We start from the raw sequence: 21,426 nt of genomic DNA, 5'->3' as shown, positions 1-21,426 counted from the left end.
GAATCTTTTGAGCAGTACCTCTGCACACCGTAGGTGACGCCGTGCAGCTCCACGCTAGATGCAGTTCAACTCTGAAAATGACGTGCGAGGCCGACATGGCTCCAACCTCCACGCTCACATCTGTTGCTTTCGAGGCTGTCAAGACCTCCAGATGCAGAACTCCCAACAGTAAATTGGCTTTGATCAGCGTGCAAATTCCTATATTTGGAATCTATCTAATGCGTAGAGCCCAATTCACAGAACAGGGAAGGTGGGAGTGTCGGTGAGAAATCTGCGGTTAGATTGCATATACATCAGAAATAGCGTTACTGATAAGAAACTTGTTTTTCTGATAAAGACTTCGAACCACAGGTTCCTCATCTTTTGAAGCGCGACCAGTCTGTGAATTGGTCTTGTAGGGCTGAGTGGGCAAAATGACCTCTCTCAGAGAACAATGGCTGTCTAGACAGTAGTACGTTGTGAACATATGAAGTAACTCCTAATCAGCTGCTTGGGAGATGTCCAGGATAGGAACTCCACGTGCCACAGCTTGGGGCCTGATGGAATGTAATGTAAGGGAACATTTTTATAGCGCACCTATCACTCCAAGGAGCATCTTGGCGCTGAAAACCAGAAAAAGAATGAAAAAGCTGGTCAAAACTGCTCTTATCAGTGGGGTCCGACACTTATACGAACGCTTTGCATGCTGTGTCCGTAAGACTATATATCCAGGTCTTAAGTGATTTTCTGAACCGTGTTTCAGAGGGGATTTGACGTAGTTGGGAGGGGAGTCTGTTCCAGGCCCTGGACCCAATCACTGCCAAGGATTTTCCTCCCTTAGTGACAAGCCTAAATTTGGGAATGGTTAGCAGGTTCGCGTTTCAGGATCTAAGGTTACGCGATGGACAGTAACGCCTAAAACCTTTCTGAAGATATTTAGGGCATTGTGAATGAAAGGCCCTAAAAGTGATGACTAGTACTTTAAACAAGATGCGCTTGTGAAATGGTAACCAGTGGACAGCATCAAGCGCTGCTGAGGCAGAGGACTTCCTAGGCCATCTAAGCACCAGGCGGGCGGCTGCATGCTGGACCATCTGCAGCCTGTGTAGGACCGCTTTATTCGATCCCGCATACAGGCTGTTACAATAGTCCAATCTCGATGTTATCAATGCAACCGCCACCGTTCGTCTGGCTGCTAGTGGGAGTAGATCAAAACATTTTCTCAGTCCTTTTATGATGTTAAAGCAGGTGCCTGCCACAGCCAACGCCTGTTGTTTAAAAGACAAAGTGTCATCAAACTTAATTCCCAAATTGCGGGCAGTACTAATTGTATTAGGGAGCACTTCTGTATTATCAGGCCACCACTGTTTAGGGACAAAAAGATTTTGTTGTCCAAACGGTAGAAATGGGATCCCAGAACTTCTGAAGGCTTCTTGGCCAATGCGTAGCAGATGTTGATGCAGCAGGAGACGGACGGTTTTTGCACAGCCTTGTTATTTTTTCACTGCGGCAAACCCCACCGATATCGGACTGTCCATCCTATATTCTCTGGTATAATCGATGTAAAAGCTCAGCAATCTTTTAGAGTCCAAGCGATAGAGTCCTGCTTAGAGAGGTAAGGCTGAGCATAGAACGCTGGCAGTATGATGGTTAGACCAATGTGGATCGGTGTCACAATTTTTAGCAAGAAGGATGCAGACGCCTCCAGAACCAGTTTGTCTGACAACAAGGTGGCTGAAGCTCACTCACACGCTGCAAAGTGATGGTGATGAGGGACACCTTCTTGAGGATGAAGAGCTGCAAAGGACAGATGTGAATATGTAGGGATCAAGTTAAGCTCACACTGAAGCATTTCGAAAGAAGAGTGAGGAAACGAGCATTAAAGAGCTTTAAAAAAACACACAACACAACCACATACTTAAATAAAGACAACTGTATCGCAATGGTAAAAAGGTTTAAAGGTACTCCTTAACTGTGCCCAGAGCAAAGCCTTGCTAGGTTTGAGAAAACAAACAGAACGTCAGATAACTTGGCCGGGAGGGGGTCAATCCGGCGCATGTTGCACCAAACCACATATTTGTCCCAACAGGCATATACAGATTTCATCGGGGAATGCCTGGCTGCCAAGCTGACAAACCACCTTCAGAGGATGATCGTAGGTGCTCAGGTGTTGCCGCTCATTCTCCATGCATGGAGGTGGAGATTGTGAAGGCCGAGGTGCAGAACGTTATCCTGTTGTCGCAACTGCAGGTTCTTCCGGTGCGGCAGCCTAATAGGATAATAAATGTTCAAGCCCATGAGTTCTAGGTACCATGCTCTCTGTGTCCAATGCTGGCCACTTGTATGACTTGGGCCCAGTGATTTCTGATCTTCTTTAAAACTCAGGTCAGGAGCGGAAAGGTGTACAGGAGTACCGAGTTTCACTTTAAGGGGAATGTGTAACTAGTGAGAGGGGTCCTTGAAGCTCCAACATGCAGAACTGCTGACGGTGCACGTTCTTGGTGGCAGTGAATAGATTGAGCCAAAGATCTCTCCCTTTAATGAAGAGAGATTGTGCCATCTCCAATTATAACTGCCACTTATTATCCACAAGGCATCGACGGCTGAGCTGGTCTGCCCTGGCATTCAAAAATCCTGCCAGGTGGTTCACCACCAGGAAAGTTTCCTAATGATATAGCCATTTCCAGAGTGCGTAGCGCCTCCTGGCAGTGGGGTCCCTGACCCCACACTGTCATGTTTGCTGCAATACCACATGACAGTGTTGTTGTCCATAAGCACCTGCAGCAGCCTCCCTTTGATGGAAGAAAGGAAGGCTTTCAACACCAAGAGAATGGTTCTCGGCTCCAGGGGGTTGATATGGAGCCAGGCTTCCGTCGGGGACCAGAGGCCTCTGTTCTCCTCTCCTCCCAGATGGCCACCCCATCCCAGAAGAGATGCACCGGTGACCACTGTCAAGTCTGGGTGTGGAGACTCAGCTACAAAAGGGGTGGGCATCTTGCTGAGGCTAAAATGGCTGTCTGTATGGGGTACCTCTGGTAAAGCCAAAGAACAAAAATACAGATGCGGTTGGTGTGGCAGAGCAGACATGCCCAAGGAGTGCACTATGGCCCTGCTCTCTTTGAAACCCTCATGAGCAGGCTCTGCCTTGCTCCCACAGAGGTCAGTCCAGTCAAAGGGAATCTCTATAAGGGACAATAGGATTTTGCCTGAAAAGCCTGTTGACCGCAACCAGGCATGGCGACATATAGCGACACTAGTGCCAAGTGCTCGCTCAGTGGAATCCGTGGTATCCAGACCACATCAGATTGTAATCTTGGCAGCAACATAGCACTCCTGTAAGGCCTGGGTCAGTACAGAGCAAAGGTAGTCAGGTACACCTGGGAGGATGGGAACCAACCAAATCCCAGAGAGTATAGAACAATAGCCCAGCAGACAGCTGGCATTAACCGACTAGAGGGACAAACTAGTGGAAGAAAACACCTTCACGGAAGCTTGCAACTCTTTTGGACTCCATATCCAGGAGATTAATAGGAAAAGTGTTAGGATTTGTCTGACTGATGGAAGCCTACACCACGAAGCTCCCAGGAGAGGTGTGCTGAGACAAAAAGGCGGGATTGCCTGTGCAGGTTGGTGGCCACTTGAAATTTGAAGGTTTTTTGGGGACAAAGGGTGTAGAACAAGGTTTGACATGCCCCTAAGAGGATGCTGGTGAATGTGTATTGAAAGGCAGCAGGGGCACAGTATTGGTTTGCTTCAATTGGAGGACTTCTGTAAGGACATTCATTTTGACCTCTAAGGTGAGGGAGATGGAGATCGAGAGCTTCAGTAGCTCTCAGCATAATTGTATCAAAGAAGGCACTTTCTTGAGTAATAGGACCTGGAAGTGAGAATGAGAGATGAGGTAGGAATCAGGAGCGGTGTCAAAACTACTGGCATCCTGGAGGCCATCATACCAGCATTGGCCAATTTCATCACCTGCATTGTAGTCAATATTGTAGCCTGTCCCAAACAAGGAATGCAGCTTATGAGACTTGCCTTTTAGAGGTAGGCTTCTAAATGGGTCAGATGGGAGAGGTTGTGCTTCAACAGAAATCTAGCACTGCCTTGGTTAAGGTCAGGGCGGCACCAACTTGAGGTCAGAGAGCACAATGCGCACACGTCCGCAGGTATCCAGAGAGTCAGAATCGTTGTTGATGCTCCGGGAAACTGTGGGGCTGGAATTGGTAAGGACGAATTAAGAGGGCCATTGATGGGTTCAGAGGGTCCAACTGGCGCTAAAGGCAATCCTGCTGGCGTTATCCTAGATTGAGGGCCTCTTGGCTCCTTGGAGCTTGCAGGCATGACTGTGGGAGTCAGAAGGGATCCGAAGAGTCTATGTATGGCCTCACGGAACTCTTGGATCTGCCTTTGTGCACAAACGGCCTTGGAAGTTCGTGTTGTGCCGGAACAAGTTCTGAATGGACTTCAATGTGAACTGACTTCAGGAGCGACATTGAGAGGCCCTCATGCTATCTCTGGTGTATGAGAGTGGCAGGCAGGGGCCGAGTCGCGCTTGGATTTTTAAAATGTTTTTTCGATTATCCAGAGGATTTGGAGCACAATAACAATACATCTTGGGAAGACTCCTTCGACTTCAGGACCTGGAACAAGACATACTGTTGGACCAGTCTTGACGTATAGTTTCACTCTGTGGACCCGTATGGTCTTCAGGTTCCTCGATCAGTCAAAGAAGGCCTTAGAGTTGTGACTCGACCACAGGCAAACCTGATGAGGGTCTGTCAGACATTTATTTGCAAAAGTCCCTACAATGTTTGAACCCAGTTATCTAGGAACTGGCGTCTCATGCACAGTGTAAATTTGGAGGTAAAATAGGTCTCAAAAGAAACAAGAGGTAGCATCGGATCCATGTCTGGTGGCGATGAAAGAAAGGAACGGACATCATCGTGAGAGAATGGTGCCTATGTTGGCTCCGCACATCAAGTACGGAGCAGAACGGCGTCAGTGCAGAGCCACACAGCACACCTACTGGCGCGCAGGGATTCTGCTCAAAATATTACAGATCCAGTTTGACACCTACGGAATATTCAAAAGGTGAAGAATGTCTATCAGAATATCCATAACACTTAAATGTGGCCTATGCTCTGATATTTCGAGATGAAACAAGCATGGCTCAGGTCCATGGCAGAAGCTATTAAGCAGGACCAAAAGTTGGACTCTAACGAAAGGAGCGCTCTCCATGAGAAAAAGAACAGGTTTTTGAAGCACCACAGGTTGAGTTCTATCTCTCTGGATTAAATGTGTGATTTAAACAGAAAAAATAATCGATCCACTGCCCTCAGGTGAAGGCAACAGGAAGCTGGTTTTCCTTTTTCACTCTGCTTCTGGTTTCTTTTACTTTCCCTCTTGATAACATTTAAGATGCTAACCTTTTTTATTTAATCCAGAACCATTTGTGCTTCTACATTATTTCTATGAAAGTTCCAATTAAGGATAGGTTAAACTCAGAAGTCAGAGTTAAATAAATGTAATCTGAGGCTGGATGGTCATGCAATCAGAAAAGCAATTCAACCTTGAAGAAGCAATTAATTTAATCAGTGGTCTCACAGTCCTTCCTACTTTTCCTTTTTTCCCAGCCAAACACTCTGATCCTGAATCTTTTTGTCAGATATGAAAATAGCACCACTGCTTTCAAATGCAGACGAACTACAGCAAGTGTCTTTGTGAATACTTGTGGTGCTTAACATAGGCAAAATTAAAGTACATTGATCTCAAAATATCTGCCGTTCTCTACAAAATGCTGGGCCACTTTCTGCGACCTAGAAAAATTGGAATATGACAAATACATCAAATCTTGCAACACGCTACAAGAACCGGCAGCAAAAAGATAATTCCTTTCTCATATACTTGTTGAGTGCTCTGACATTTTAAATCAACTGCAGGAGACCAAACAGAATGAGGCTTCGATGAACTCCTGCTACCAGGCCTACAGTCTGCAGCCCTTCCCTGTTTAGCTTGTTTGCTGACTTCGGAAATGATTTTTTGTAGCTAGGGGAAGTCTTGCTGCCTCATCAAACCCGAAGAAATCCAGCAGACATGGCATCTATGGTTCTGAAGGTCAATTGCCATTCCTGGATTGCCAAGCCGACTCTGAATCCCCCAAAGTTTACTCTAACATGGCTGCCGAGTTCAGGGGGTGGGTGGAGGGGGGGGGGAGGAGGTTAGGTGAGGGTGACCTGAGAGTGCAGCATCTGAAGGGAAGGACAAGGGTCTAGTGGTGCCAAGACAGCCAACCAAGACTGGGGGTGTCTGACCAGTGACCCATTCAGAAAAGCAAATGTGAGGATGACTGTCATGGGATCTAGGAGGACCAAATGGTCCTGTGGTGCTTGCCCCACAAAAAAAGAGAGAGTATACATAGGAGCACTCCAGTGGGATGAGCATAAAAAGCAAAATTAGGACCAGATTGTATTTAAGCAGAGCACAATTCCAGGGAGGGGCCAGGGTGGCATTGGCAAATACTATTTTGACAAATCTAACTACCTCACTGCTCCTACACTCACATTGCCCAGGTCTGAGAACACCAGACCTAATTGTACCACTCAAAAATCCATCTGATAAAATTACATGAAGCTCTGGGTACAATGTATCCAGGACTCAGCCTGCAGCCCCTGCCTACCCACCTTCCTATGGCATGCGAGATCATCTCTGCTGCCGCCTGATGACCTTCCATTCCACACAGGCCCAGATTTGTTCCCAGAATGGGGGCGCCAAATGGAAAGTTGTACCCAGTCTGCATGGTATTCGCTATTCTGTGGACAAATAGTCATAATTGCCTGTTTTATGTGCAGGGCTACCGGCTAGAGACTTTTCCAGAGACACGGTATCCCTGCACATAAAACCGGCCACCACATAAGCGAAGCCTTAGTCTTTCCCAAATTCTCTAATTTTGCTACATGTTTGAAATATCACAAACAAGGATCCCAAAGAGTATACATGCTTTGGCACACACAAATCCTAAACATATACAGCACTTTTATACTGTTTTCTGTCTGACAAATCAAATCCATTCGGTCTAACATGCACACAGTATTTTCTCAGGACATTTTTTGATACAATTAAATCCACTGTACATCAAAAGTCTGATCATAAATCTCAAATTGACAGGGAGAAGGTGCATTTATGAGGCCAATTTACCTCACAGTGTACCAGCTAAAGTAAAATCTGGAAAAAGCAATTGGTAGATACAAATGCAATTATAATGCACTAGAAGATCTATATAAAAGTGAAAAGGATGGTCTTTAATTAAATCATGCAGCGCAACACCATTGAGCAGGTACAAGGCCCATCTCTCACTCTTGCTGCCGGCCCCCGAACTGCCAGATTCTCGTCCGTCTTGTGCCTTTTTGTTCCTTCACCCAGACTCTGCGCTTTGTGCCATTTTTTCCTCTACCTTCAGGGCCTTCCTCACTGTCTGTGCCCGTTCTTTAACTTTGCGTGCCTTTCTCATCCTCCAGCGCCTCATTTCCCTCATTTTCGGCCTTGCCTTTTTGCTCCTTTTTCTTCCATATCATCTGAGACTAATTTTTGCCTTTTTCTCTCGCTTGTTTTGCTGCTGCCCGTTTCCCATCCCGCACTCGCCGCACCCACCACCATCCAGCCTCCTTCCCAGTGGCGGCTGCTAACAATCGGGGGTGGTGGGGTGGGTGGGAGCAGAATGGGAGAAAAAAACACTTACCTGAGTACTGCCGCCGTCTCTCCTGCAATGTCTGTACTCTGTCCACGAAGCACACAGGCTCCCAGACTCCCCAGCCAATCACTATGCTGCTGTCACCAGATTGACAGCAACGTCGTGATTGGTCTGAGCACCGTGGTTCGGCGCACACACAGGGACTGGGAGCCTGTGCGTGTTCTCCACCCAGGCTGTGCAATACAGTCTGGTGGAGAACATGCTAACTGTGCATGACTCTTTGGCCGCACAAGACAGCCGGCCAAATCATCATGTGCACTTACAGAGTGCTCACCACTCCTCCTCCCGTTCTGACAAGACCATAGCATTATTTTATTCTTCTTTTTGAACCGCTCAGACAGCAGTGGGGCGACGCTCCTCCGCCTTAGCAGAGGAGCCACTGCTGTCCCTTTCTCCTCCCAGGACCTACTTAAAGAAGCCCGCATTGAGGCTGCGCCGCTGGCCCGTTGAAGGTGAACCAGAGGCAACCCAATCTGCGCCCATACATGCCTGGACCACATCCATTGTCAGGAACCCTGACTCTCCTACACCCCGCAGCTACACTGCCAAACTCCTTGAGGGGGCCGCAGACAACACAACAACTGATGCTGCTGCAACTCCCCCGATCCAGGGCCGGTCTGTTCTCCTGTATCAAATGCTCTTTCCCCTGCACCAACAGGTGGCCCAACAACATGCCATCCACCACTACGCAAACCTACCAACACAACGTCCCTACTTCACATCAACTTACCTCCTCCTCAACGCACAGTTGCTTTGCAAACACACCCTCTAAGATCTCGAGTCTCACCACCACCCTATGTCATCCTCCTCACCAAAAACTGTCTCACCCCCAAGGACCCTCCCAACATCACCACAGCAGCACCCAACAGATACAAGATCGCACACAGAGACCGCACCAACAAACCCGGCGGAGGGATTGCCATCATCCACAAAGAAAACATCCACACCACCACCAAGACAGAAGACAACATCCAGACCATGGAACACCTCAACTTCAAACTCCAAATAGACGGAAAAACATCATCAGAGGCACCATTGCCTACGGACCACGCGCCAGCTTATGCACCATCATTCCTGACCTCATCACCCCTATCGCCATTGACTCCAAAGACTACATCTTCCTTGGAGATCTGAATTTCCACCTTGACGACCAAAGCAACACCAACAACAACACCAGCCTCCTAGACAGCATAAATAACACTGGATTCACATAAGTCATCACCGACCCCCCCATTCACATCGCAGGACATACGCTAAACCCATCTTCACCTCCAGCAACAGGGTCACATACAGCCATGACACCGAACTCACCTGGACCAACCACTCGATCATACACTTCAATATCTCCAGCCCACACTTCCACAGCTGAGCCACTCAGCGCCCCCACCACAGTTGGAGTAAAGTATCAGAAGCCAAGAGGCCAACGCCATCAACACATCACGTTCCAACACACTGCATCAAACCTGGACCGAGCTATCAAAAACTTCAAGTCCTGGATCACCAACTACGGCAACATCATCACGCCCATCAAGACCAGCAGACACAGGAGATCCACCAATTAGGCAAGATGGTACACCAAGGAACTGAGAACATCAAACGCCACTGCAAGCAACTGGCAAGAAGATGCCGCACATTTGCATACTGTAAAATGCTAAGAAATGTGGAGTAAAACAAATGGCGCACAAGCAATGACACCTCAGACAGAACCACCTTCAAGATCTACCTCACCCTATACCAGCGGCTACTGAGAAAGACAGAGAGGATAGCCTTAGATGAATTCAGCAAAGAGCTCTTCAACATCGCCAGAGAAGCAGCACACCGTCCCGAGATAGACCTTGAGCACTGGTATGGGTCAACTCTCTCCCCAACAGCTCCGATGTACCGTCGCCGCACCACAGTCCTTCAACCTCCTCCTCCTGGTGAGGTCGTGCCTGCTGCCCGCTCAACTGCCCGATCCTGCCTACCTGATCATGCCTGCCTCAGCCCCATAGCCTCTGCCTGTTGTCCCGCTTTAATTATTTTTAACTACTTGGTTGATCCCGCGTATTTATTTTCCTTTTCATTTCATTTTCCTTGACTGTTTTCCCACCGCTGCTGCCCTGCGGCCCCTTTCCCCCGGACAGCCCCCGCTCCTGCCTAACAGCCTCTCGTCCCTCCCCCCTCCCCTATTTAATAGCGGCTGCTGCGCGGTTGCGCCGCTGGCGTGCCAAAGGCAAGCCGGTCTGAACCTGTCCGCGACCTGCACCAGGGACCCTGGATCTCCCACCACACACCTCTATGACCCAGCCACCCTGCTCGTGCTCAACCCCGGAAGAAACAACAACTGCCAACAGGCCACGCCTAACACTAACCACAGCCAGTTCTGCTGCCACCACAGCCGCCAGACCTTCACCACCACTCTGGCCCCAACTCCCCCGACACCCCAGATGCCCTAAGATGCATCCTCCTCAATGTGTGCTACCTGCACCAACACACCATGAAAATCTGGAACCTCCTGGACTCGCTCTCACCCAACGTCGCCTTCTTCACTGAAACCTGGACCAACGCCGCATCGGCCTCTGACATCGCAATTGCCATCCCAGATGGGTAAAAGATCCAGAGGAAGGACCTCTCCAACCACCCGGGAGGAGGCATCATGCACAAAAGCCCCCTCTGCCTCACGATCTCCAGCGAAAACTTCCCCACCGCCGAACACCTGCACTTCCAGGTTCAGACCAGCCCTAACTCCACACCTTTGCCAACACCATCACCGACCTCATCGCACCCCATGCCATCGCCACCGCAGGCTACATACTCATAGGAGACCTGAACTGCCACCTCGACAAACTCAGCGACCCCAACTCCGCCGCCCTCATGGACAACCTCGCCAACATCAGACTGAAACAACTTGTCACCACACCGACCCACAAGGCAGGACACACTCTCGACCCCATCTTCGCCGGAGATAGCTGCGTCCACTTCAGCTACACCACGCCACCCTACCTCTCCCAACCTACTGAAATCAACTGCGGAGTCCCACGGGGATCATCACTCAGCTCAAACCTCTTCAACGTCTACATGGCCCCCCTTGCCGCCATCGTCCGACGGCACGGCCTCAGCGTAGTATCCTATGCCAACGACATCCAGGTCATCCTCTCCCTCACCAAGGACCCCACCACCATCAGACTCAACAACCAGGAAGGAATGCAGGACGTCGCTGCCTGGATGAACCACATGTGTCTAAAACTCAACTCAGAGAAGACAGAAGTCCTCGTCCTCGGAACCACGGCGTGGAACAACACCTGGTGGCCCACCGCCCTTGGCACCCCACTGACCCCACGGACCACACATAGAACCTCTTCATCATACTCGACTCCTCCCTCTCCATGAATCGACAGGTCAACGCCATGACGTCCAGCTGCTTTAACACCCTTTGCATCCTCCGTAAGACTTTCAAATGGATCCCACCCAAGGCAAAGAAGACAGTCACCCACGCACTCAGCACCAGCAGGCTGAACTACGGAAATGCCCTCTACACCGGCATCAATAAGTCCCTACTCCTCAAGCTCCAGACAATACAGAACACCGCCGCCAGACTCATTCTCGGGATCCCTCGATGCAAACACATCACCCAACACCTACGCAAGCTCCACTGGCTCCCCGTCGAGAAAATCACTTTCACAATACTCACCCACGCCTACACAACACCGGACTTCAATATCTCAATGACAGAGTCACCCTCCACGTGCCCAAACGCATCATCCGCTCCACCAACCATGTCCTCGCTGAAACCCCGCCCATCCCCAGAGCAAGGGGAAGATCCTTCTGCATCGTGGCCAAGACCTGGAACAAGCTCCCGGTCGACGTCAGACGTGCACCCTCCCTGAACACCTTCAGGAAGGCACTGAAGATCTGGCTTTTCGACTGACAAGCGCCTTGAGACCCTCACAGGTGAGTAGTATACTTATAATTCCCCTGATTGATTATGCGACCGACTTGCCGACTTTTTCCACAACAAGATCACCAATATTTGTAGGAACTTCAAACCCCCGCCAAAGCCCTCAGACTTCCTTCCCCTTCATGAACTCACCAAAACCAACAAGTACCACCGACTGACCGCATGGGACCAGCTCATCCCCCAGGACATCAACACCATCATGAACTCCGTTCTGACAGGAGTCCCCACGGACCTAGTCAAGCACCACATTTTCAACCTCTTAAGCCACAGGATCAGCAACGAGCTCTCCACCCAGATCATGACCACCTTTCCCAAAGACTGGAAACAAGCAGAAGCCAAACCACCCCTCAAGAAACCATCTGCCGACCCAAGCAAACTCAAGAACTACCACCCCATTGCCCTTCTCCTCTTCCCTGCCGAAGTCCTTGAAAAAGCCACCAACCGGAATCTCATGAAATATCTGGAGCAGAACCTTCTTCTAGGCACCTCTCAATCATAATTCTGTGCCAACCACAGCGCTGAGACCACCTTTATTGCGGCCACCATTGACATCAGAGCCCTCTAGACTGCGGAGAAACAGTGTCCCTGATCCTCCTCGACCTCTCAGCAGTCTTCGACAAGGTATCTCATCACACCCTGATCAGACGTCTGCATCACATAAGTATCCAAGGTAGCACCCTCAAATGGATCGCCTACTTCCTGGAAGAATGGATAAGGTCCCTCAAGGATCCTCCCTCAGCCCCATCCTCTTAAATGCCTACATTGTTCAATCTCACAGACTAAACCTTTTATCCTATGCAGTCAACACTCAGCTTAACCTCTCGTTCTCAGAAGATCCCACCAACACAAGAATCAACTTCCACAGGTGCATGAAGAGCATCGCCAACTGAATGAAGGACAAATGCCTGTAGCTCAATACGGGAATAACTGGAACAACAGGTGTGCTGATCTTCGACAACACCCTTGGAACAACTCCTGGTGGCTTTTGGAACTTGGACCATCACCCAAACCGACTGACTATGCCAGAAACCTTGGCATAATCCTGGACAGCAAACTGATCATGAAGTCCCAGATCAATAAAGTCTTGCCTACCTGCTTTCTGACACTTTGCATGTTACAAAAAGTCTTCAAATAACTCCCCCTGAACACCAGGCACACCGTTTCTCAGGCCCTGATCACCAGCATATTAGATCAGGTCAACACACTCAACGCTGGAATCACCATACCTTCTGCAGAGACTCCAGCCCATACAGAACTCCCCTGCTAGACGTATCCACTGCCTCCCTAGACAGACCCACATCCCCTCCCCCAACCTCAGAAAGCTCCACAGGCTCCCTTTACAGAAAATATGTCAAGTTAGGCTGATGATCCATGCCAATAAAGCCCTGCACAACCAAGGACTAGCCTACATCAACCACTGCCTGAACTTCCACCATCCAACCACACAACTACGCTCCGACTCGCCTACACCCCCTGCATGCAACATCGGAGGATGCTCCTTCTTCTAACTCACAGCGAAAACCTAAAACAACCTCCCACTGTAGTTACAGATCTCCACCTCTCGAAGCGAATTCCGGAGAGCAAGTAAGACATGGCTTGACGATTGAGTTACCTGAACCATCATGACCCTCAAGTGCCTGAATACCCTCTCAGGTGATTAGTCACACTATATAAGTCCACTGATTGAATCAATTGAGAAATAAATACATTTAGCCCATCTTCACTTGTCTGACCGAATTATGTCCAAATAAGTGCTATAGAAAATCAATTTCAAGTCTGCATTTTTAATGGGGTATTTGTGTCAAATTTGAGTCTAGAAATGTTTAGTAACAAAAGAACCGCCCGGCGAGGAATCAGGACGCTTAGGTGATGGAGCCCTACGTTTTTCGGAAGAAAGTGTGACTATAAGAATATTGACCCTCCCTTGTCAATAGAAAAGGAAATAAGAGCTAAATACATCAATATCCACAGATGATTTAGCTGGTTAGGACATAAGCATAAAGTCTATGCATGGTATGAATGAAAGTATGATGTGTGGCAGGGGTAAGTCCCTGTACATTTGAACTAGAAAGGATTAGGCAATCCATGGGATCCTTGAAACACTGGTCATGACGAAAGCCCCAGTACCTTCTAGGAAGGCTGAAACAGGTAGACCACAAGGAAGGATATTTGGGTAATTAGACCCCACATAGTGTCTGCATTTGTTTTTAACACTGCCAAGGCAATATTCTGATAATGAAGTTTGTCGCAGATATGCCTCAGGCAAACTTTTAACCATTTACTGATAGGATGCCTTGAAATATCTGTAAGTGCGTCCAGAAAGAAATCAGGTTGAAGCCCACAATAGACGTATTGGACTCCGTCATGAAACCTCCATAATGAAGCAGGCCCTCAAGATTTCCTGAAGGGTGAGTTTTACAATAAAAATCACTCAAGTACCGGTGCCGCCCAGAAGTACTAAACTTGTAGGGGCCCCCTTGTTTTGATTTAGGTTAACAAAAGAAAGCAGTCTGAATCATAGAGTGAGGCGACAAGGGGATCCAAGAGCACCCCATAAGCATAAAACGAAAGAACACAAATGCAGGATGCAAATTAATGTTTCTTACACAAGGCTGTCTAGATCATGAAACGAAACCAAAACAAAGGAATTATGCAGGTGCAAAAACTAAAACTGTGTAATAGTACACATTCAACCTTCAAACTGGAATACAAATGTAAACTTTCAGAGAGCCAAGCATACAATTCAAGAATTCTGTGGGTACAACACCAGACAAAAGAGTGCGGCTTCACACACATGAGAAAGGCACAATGTAGGAAGGTAGGATCCTTCTGCATGGTTGCCACTACTTTTTGCCTGGTGCTAAGCTGTTACTGACTAGTCTGACTAGGGATCCTGCTAATCAGGACAACTAGTCCACCCCTCCCTCTCCCCTGGACTGACCATCTAATGGTCCCTCTTCTATGGCACACCACCAAACCCCCAGCCACCAAACCCACTATAAGAGTAGCTAGACCGTGGTCCCGCCTCCCTATCGAGACATGGACCAAAAAACTGTCCAGTAACACACCCTCGCCTAATGTGGACCCATGCTTAGCAAACCTTTCTTATGAGGAATGGATTACCAAGTCACTCGACCTTTCCCTACCTAAACGGAAAACCACCACAAAACGCTGTCACAAATCAGCTCCATGGTACTCTGAATCCCTCAGAACTACAAAACGTCAGTGTAGACAAGCAGAAAGGAAATGGCGCCTGGACTCTCTGCCAGAAAACAAAATCCAATACCAAAAACTACTCAAAATATATAAAGAACAAATCAAGGCCAGTAAAACAGTCTATTTCGCCAACGAAATTATCCTGGCGAAATCTAAACCCAGGGAAATTTTCCGCATCGTGAAAAGCCTCACCAAACTACCACCCAGTTTAAATGAGACTAAGACCGCAGAACACTGCAACAACATGGCAGATTTTTTCCTGCATAAAATTACTACCATTTATGAATCTTTCCCTACTCCTCCCAGCATCACCTTTACCGCAAGCCATTCTGACCTGAACTCCTCCCCCACTTTGGACCACTTTGCTCTTCTTAACCTCTCGACTCTTGAGTCCTTGGCAAAAAAAGTCAAATCCGGGTCACCAGGGGACCCAGCCCCACCAGACATCATTATGTCAGCCTCGGCTATCACCCTGCCCGTCATCATGGACCTCCTTAACTCCTCCATTATTACTGGCGTAGTTCCGCCACAATGGAAACAAGCCATGGTACGAGCACTATTAAAAAAGCCCACTCTGGATCCCTCGAACCTCAGTAACTACCGGCCAATCTCTCTCCTTCCCTGGCTTGGTAAAATCTTAGAGAGACACATCAACAGCCAGTTGACCAAATATCTCGAAAACCACCAGCTTCTTGATCCTACTCAAACGGGCTTCAGACCAAGACATGGCACCGAAACTGCGCTCCTCATGGTCACCGAGGAATCCAGAAACATCTTGGACCAGGGAGGATCAGTGGCAGTGATCCTCCTTGATTTAAGCGCAGCTTTCGACACGGTCAGCCATGACACCCTGCTGGACCGCATGGCAAACATCGGCATAAAGGACAAAGCCTTGTCTTGGTTTGAATCCTTTTTACAGGACAGATCCTTTCGGGTATTTGATGGAACTTCCTCTTCTACCAGCAGACCATTAAAATGTGGAGTCCCGCAGGGCTCCTCATTGAGCCCGGCGCTCTTCAACATATATATGAGGCCACTGGCTGAAGTTGTTCGTCAGTATGGAATTAAGATAATTTCATATGCTGACGACACTCAGCTAGTGGTCTCACTGGCACAGGAAGTTAACCAGACCTCAAAAGGAGGGCTGAGGAAATGCCTAGAGGAAGTCAAGGACTGGATGTCCTCCTCCTCATTAAAAATGAATGGAGACAAGACAGAGCTTATGCTCCTGGGCCCTGCCAACCCTAACTCCCTCAGCACTCTATGGCCACCCTGCCTGGGCACCCCTCCGGCCCCAAAGGACAGCATCAAGAGCCTTGGGGTGTGGCTAGACAGATCTCTGTCCTTCGGCACCCAATCTACCAAACTGGCAGCCACCTGCATCGGCCTCCTCAGAGTGCTAAGGAAGGTACTCCATCTTCTACCGATGGAGGCAAAACAAGTAGCCATTCAGGGCCTTATCCAGTCACGACTGGATTATAACAACGCCCTTTACCTCGCCGCCCCTGAGTACACGATACGGAGATTACAGACGGTGCAGAACTGTGCCGCGCGCACTTTGCTACAGATCCCTCGACGCCAATCAGTCAAAAATGGACTGAAAAAACTGCATTGGCTACCCACTCCCCAAAGAATACAATTCAAAGCCTTATGCATTGCGCACCAGGCGTTCTGGAAAACGGGCCCTCTCATCACTCGCAACCTAGTGTCACACTACCTTCCCACTAGGAGTTTGCGCTCCAACCAGACCTTCACGGCCACAATTCCCAAAATAAAAAAGTCCAGAACTGGCGGTAGGACCTTTACCTACAACGCTTCCAGGCTATGGAACACCCTACCCCTCCACTTAAGGAAAAACTCCAATCTCACCTCATTCAGGAAACAGCTAAAAACATTCCTCTTCATTGCTGCCCAATAACACCGGGCTACCTCCTCTTGTTCTGTTGGTTTCTTAGCGCTTGGACGCCCCCGGGCAGCAATCGCGCTCTACAAATCGACATACAAATACAAATACAAATACAGTCTAACTGCTTTCTCTCTTAAATTTTTATGACAAGTACTTAGGTATATCCCAGATTGGATACTGTGGTACCCTCATAAGTCTCTAGTATATGGTACTAAGGTGCCCAGGGCATAGGTCCCCCAGGGGTCCGCCATGGGCTGGAGCATGCGTAATGCCACCCATGGTAGACCATTCAGGCCATTGCAGCCTGAGTAAGCTGGTGCTAGCACCACTTGCTAAATATATAGGTTTCCTATATCTACGGTCAGTGCACTTAAAACCTATAAGTCACCCCTATAGAAGGCCTTTGCAATCCTGAAGGCAGGGTGCTTGGTTCTAAGTGAGAGGGTGCCCCTGCATGAGCAGGACACCCCTTCAGCCTATTGAGTCCATTCTCCTGGGTTGTCAGTGAAGCAGCCATATACCACATAGAGGGGCACTGGGTAATTACGCGATGACCATCTCCAAACTGGCTACAACGAATCCTATCATGTTTGGTATCAAACAGAAGAGCCCTCCATTAGGCTCTCATTGTTCCCGGTGCCAACCTTCTAGACCGGGACAGCACAAAATGGTTGCTGTCGACCAGAGACACATTTATGCCCTCCTGCTGCTGAGCCAAGCTCGAGCAGGGGAAGGCAGAACAGTAGGCATCCTGTCACAGGGAGGTGTGATCACCTCCCAGACAGGATTTAGTGTATTGGGACAGGGTGGGTCCGCTTGCCAGCGCCACTAAGTCTGCATGAGGGGCACATTTGGTGTCCCTGGGCATAGTCCAGTTCAAACCAGTCCTGGGAGCCATTGGCTCCTGCTCTGGTGCGAAACTGGACAATGGACATGGGAGTAACCTCCCCCCTGTCCAGACAATCCCCTGGGAGGGTCCCCTGAATCATTCCAACCCTTTCCATAGAGTACTTAAGGGCTTACCTAAGTGTTTGTCCCTAAATTTGTCTTGGGATAAGATTTAGATCAGACACCGCTTCTTCTTCTACCGTCTGGGCACTCTGGACTTCGCTGGACCCCATTTGGGCCTGACCCCTTCTCCTTTCCAGTCGGCTGCAGCGTCTGTGCCTGTGCATCATACAGGAATCTTCCAAGGCCTGTGAAGCAACAAAGACACTTGTAGGAATCTCCCTTGGAATGATGGAGTCACTCCCCTGCATTCGCAGGCCCTGCAACTAAGTTCACCGGTCTGTTGATCCTAGGCTCCTCTGGACTCCGAAAGGTTGTGCAACAAAGGTGGTGGTTTTCCACAGCTCCAGAGGCCTGCCCTCTCACCGAGGTTGAGGCCAGTTTCTCTCGTGGGGGCTGCAATAACCGAACCCCTGTGCACCAAGTCAACTTGCAGCTGCAAAGGCTTGTTGACTTCCTTCCAAGAAGATCTTTGGGCTCCAAGTAATCCCAACCTCTAGCATCTCCTGTGACCAGAATCTTTAGCCACACTGCATCATGTGCATCGTGGCCTGCATCTTTTAGTGAGCTGCTTTAAGGTCCTCTCGCGACTCCAGTGCCTCGGGCCTATGGGTGCTTTGCTTCTCTTGGGCTCCCCTGATTACCCTGGACCTGCCTGGACTTCCCTGCTTGTGGTGAGTCCCCTGGACCTTGCTGGTCCAGACGTTGCTCAGTCCTCAGCATCTGCATTGCTTGCATTTGCCAAGGCTTGTTGGTGCTCCCGCCGGACACCGACCCCTCAGCACTTGTGGAACAGCTCGTGCCCAGCTCCTGTTCTTCTTAAGCGTCGCCTGTTATTCACAGCTGCAGAGTCAATAGTCCTTGTCAACTCTCCTACAAGACCCGACGGAGGACATTCATCTTCCAAGTCTCCTGGCCACTCCTGAGTGACATACTCTGTCCCCTCTGCTTACAGGTACCTCTCATCTAGAATCCACCTTCGGATTCCACCGGACACATTCTCCTTCTTCAGCAGCAGCAGAAGTCCTCCATTGGGTTCGACAGCGGTTTCCCGACACCAATTCACACGTATGCAACCAGCTTCCCTGGTGTAGGTAACGTGGGTACTAGGGTATCCACGAGTGGTGTGACTCTCCAACCTTCTGTCTTCCACAGGGTTTCTTCAGGGTCCATTGGGAAGGGTCCTTAATATTTAAAAATCCAACCGTGACTTACACGTAGAGTAGTACGGAGCATGCGGTCGTGTTCCCACACTGCACACACTCTCCGTGGAGTCCCTATCTACTCACCTTGGGTGGTTCCCTGGGTCCCCAGCGCTTCTACGTCCTCTTGACATTGTCTTGACCTGAGTCATGGTTCTTATACCACTTTCTGAGTATATGGTTTGTGCCCCTACCCTCCCCCCGACTCCTGTGGCACAATATCTTCTACGTGGAACAAGGATATCAGTCATGATATGCTATGAGATCTATGACCAGAAACGAGTAACATGAAAGCAATTGCACACGTATGTATGTTTCTCAATGAAGAGTAGATAAACATTTCAGTGTTCTGCCGGCATTATTCTAGCAGAGGCAATGACGAGAATCTTTGCTTCCCAGGGATGGAAAGAGATGAACATACCCAAGTTCCATCACACCACTCTCTGTACCCTAGAATTTGTTTTCATATATAAAGACCCGTCTCCCCATGCCCCCCTTATCCTTTTAGCTAAGTTGAAAGTCTTATTTAAACAGAAAGTAGATTCTTCCTGTATAGAACATTACTTATTTTTTCTCCATCTTCAGCCTGTGAAATAATTATGACGCCCCCTAAATGATATATTATGTTTCAGAACATAGAAATTATTATTTATTGTTTACCCGTTTTTCTGCACCTCGATTTTATTTATTTGGTTTGAAATTGCTGTTTCTCACTTGTAATTTAGTTTCTAACGTTTCTCACTTACATAAATTAGCTTCAGCCAAATTATGTCGGTTTTCTCTAATATGCCTTCTACCATATTAAGAGCCATCTGCCTCAGTATCTAGTAGTCTCCTAACATCCTTTTGATAGGCTGTCAAGATATGTTATGTGCTATATAAAAAACAATTTTAACGCCAATGTGATTAAGGAGATATACCATGGAAATAGTCAAAACATGAAGACTCAGTTACATAATGGCATGGTAGACAAAATAACTCATCAAGGTAAGTTTTAGCCAACTAGAAGCCCTTCTTTTGGTTCCAATTTGTTGACAGAATAACCCAGGTGATTCTAAGTCTCCTTATCTTTCTCCAAGTACAATTGAAAGTTAAAGGCACCATTAAGGAACTTATTCCAATAAAAAACAAAATCACATATTCTTCCTCTCGTACACACTGCACGGTGTTCGCGATATCACTGTCAGATTGGTGGGCAGGAAGGTGTATGGGTACCTCAGAAGGTGGGATGTGAAACATTTGGCCATGCAGTATTGGGTGGCATTCCTTCCTTCCTTAGGGTACACACATAACAAAAACATTCCACCTGTGCTTCACCTCTCTCTGGGTTGTGGGCTTTGTCTATTGGGAATTATCAGTGTAGGAAAACGGGCAGTTAGACAAAACAAAATAGTTTGTTCACTTGCATGGGACTGCAAATTACTTGTGCTCAAATGCTTAACAATCTAGTGAGGAATAACACTGCTTGAGATTATGCTGGTATGAATAGCAAAGGCCTAACCATCCCCAACTATGTAACTCCTTAAGTGCCAACTGTGTCAGTGGTAATCTCTTGGGAAACTTTCTAAATTAATGCTGGTCTGGTGTTTACACTGGACTGCACTATGCGCTAGATTAATCCAATACGTAATGATAATGCAGGCAGAACACCGCAATGTTTCTCTCTCTTTGAAAAAACATACCTGTGCATAATCTTCAGTGCACTGCTGCTTTCTTGCAAGGGGCATCTCGGTAGGTGCATCCTCTTTCTTTTCTTTGTCAAGACCTTGCAGGTGCTTCTTCTGGGTTGCCTGGGAACTCCCCAAGTCAAAGGACATGATGTGAACTCTCCATCTAAGTGGGCAAGGAGATGGCCTGAGTCTAACGGGAGGAACAGCTTACAAGATATCACGAGTGAAGGAGGTGCAAGGAGTGAGAATTGATGCAATTCAGGAGGGATGACTGAAGTTAAAAACTACATAATACATTTGTCACAGATATCTTTGTCTCTTGCTTTCTACCTGCAATATAAGCAATCAGATTTTTCCAGTCCGCTTCACAGCAGTAAAACCTCGGTCAGAAACAAGTAGGGTACATGTATTTCATGAAAAAATCGCCACACCAATGGATAGATTTCACTTTTTCCATTGTGTGTGTTGATTTGAGTAGTATAAATCACTGGTGTAAATGAAGCATAAAGGATGCGAAAAGCCCTCAGTTCAAGTTTTCTTTAAAGCTGCCTTCACTATTTGGTTTTGTCGATGTGAAGATCACTGTTAAGTCTGTCCAATCTATTGGGTTCCAACCCCTGTGCTTGTGGTTTACTGCATTGATCAATACTGGATTAAAAACAACCTGGTAGTGTGAATGTCAGGATGAAACAAAAACACTTATTATAAAATTCACAACTCCATGTGCCCAGTCACCACCTAGGGAGAAGAGGTTTTACATC

At 48.1% G+C, this 21,426-nt stretch overlaps 1 protein-coding gene across 3 annotated transcripts in view; it reads right to left on the bottom strand.

Moving 5' to 3' along the window:
• The window catches only part of CCDC18 (coiled-coil domain containing 18), a 1,360,824-nt gene that overhangs the window by 456,893 nt on the left and 882,505 nt on the right, over positions 1-21,426 (bottom strand). The window lies entirely within an intron of this gene.

The sequence above is a fragment of the Lissotriton helveticus genome, chromosome 1_1, assembly GCF_964261635.1.
Source record: "Lissotriton helveticus chromosome 1_1, aLisHel1.1, whole genome shotgun sequence".
Lineage (NCBI taxonomy): Eukaryota > Metazoa > Chordata > Amphibia > Caudata > Salamandridae > Lissotriton > Lissotriton helveticus.
This window is presented reverse-complemented; position numbering and strand designations above follow the sequence as displayed.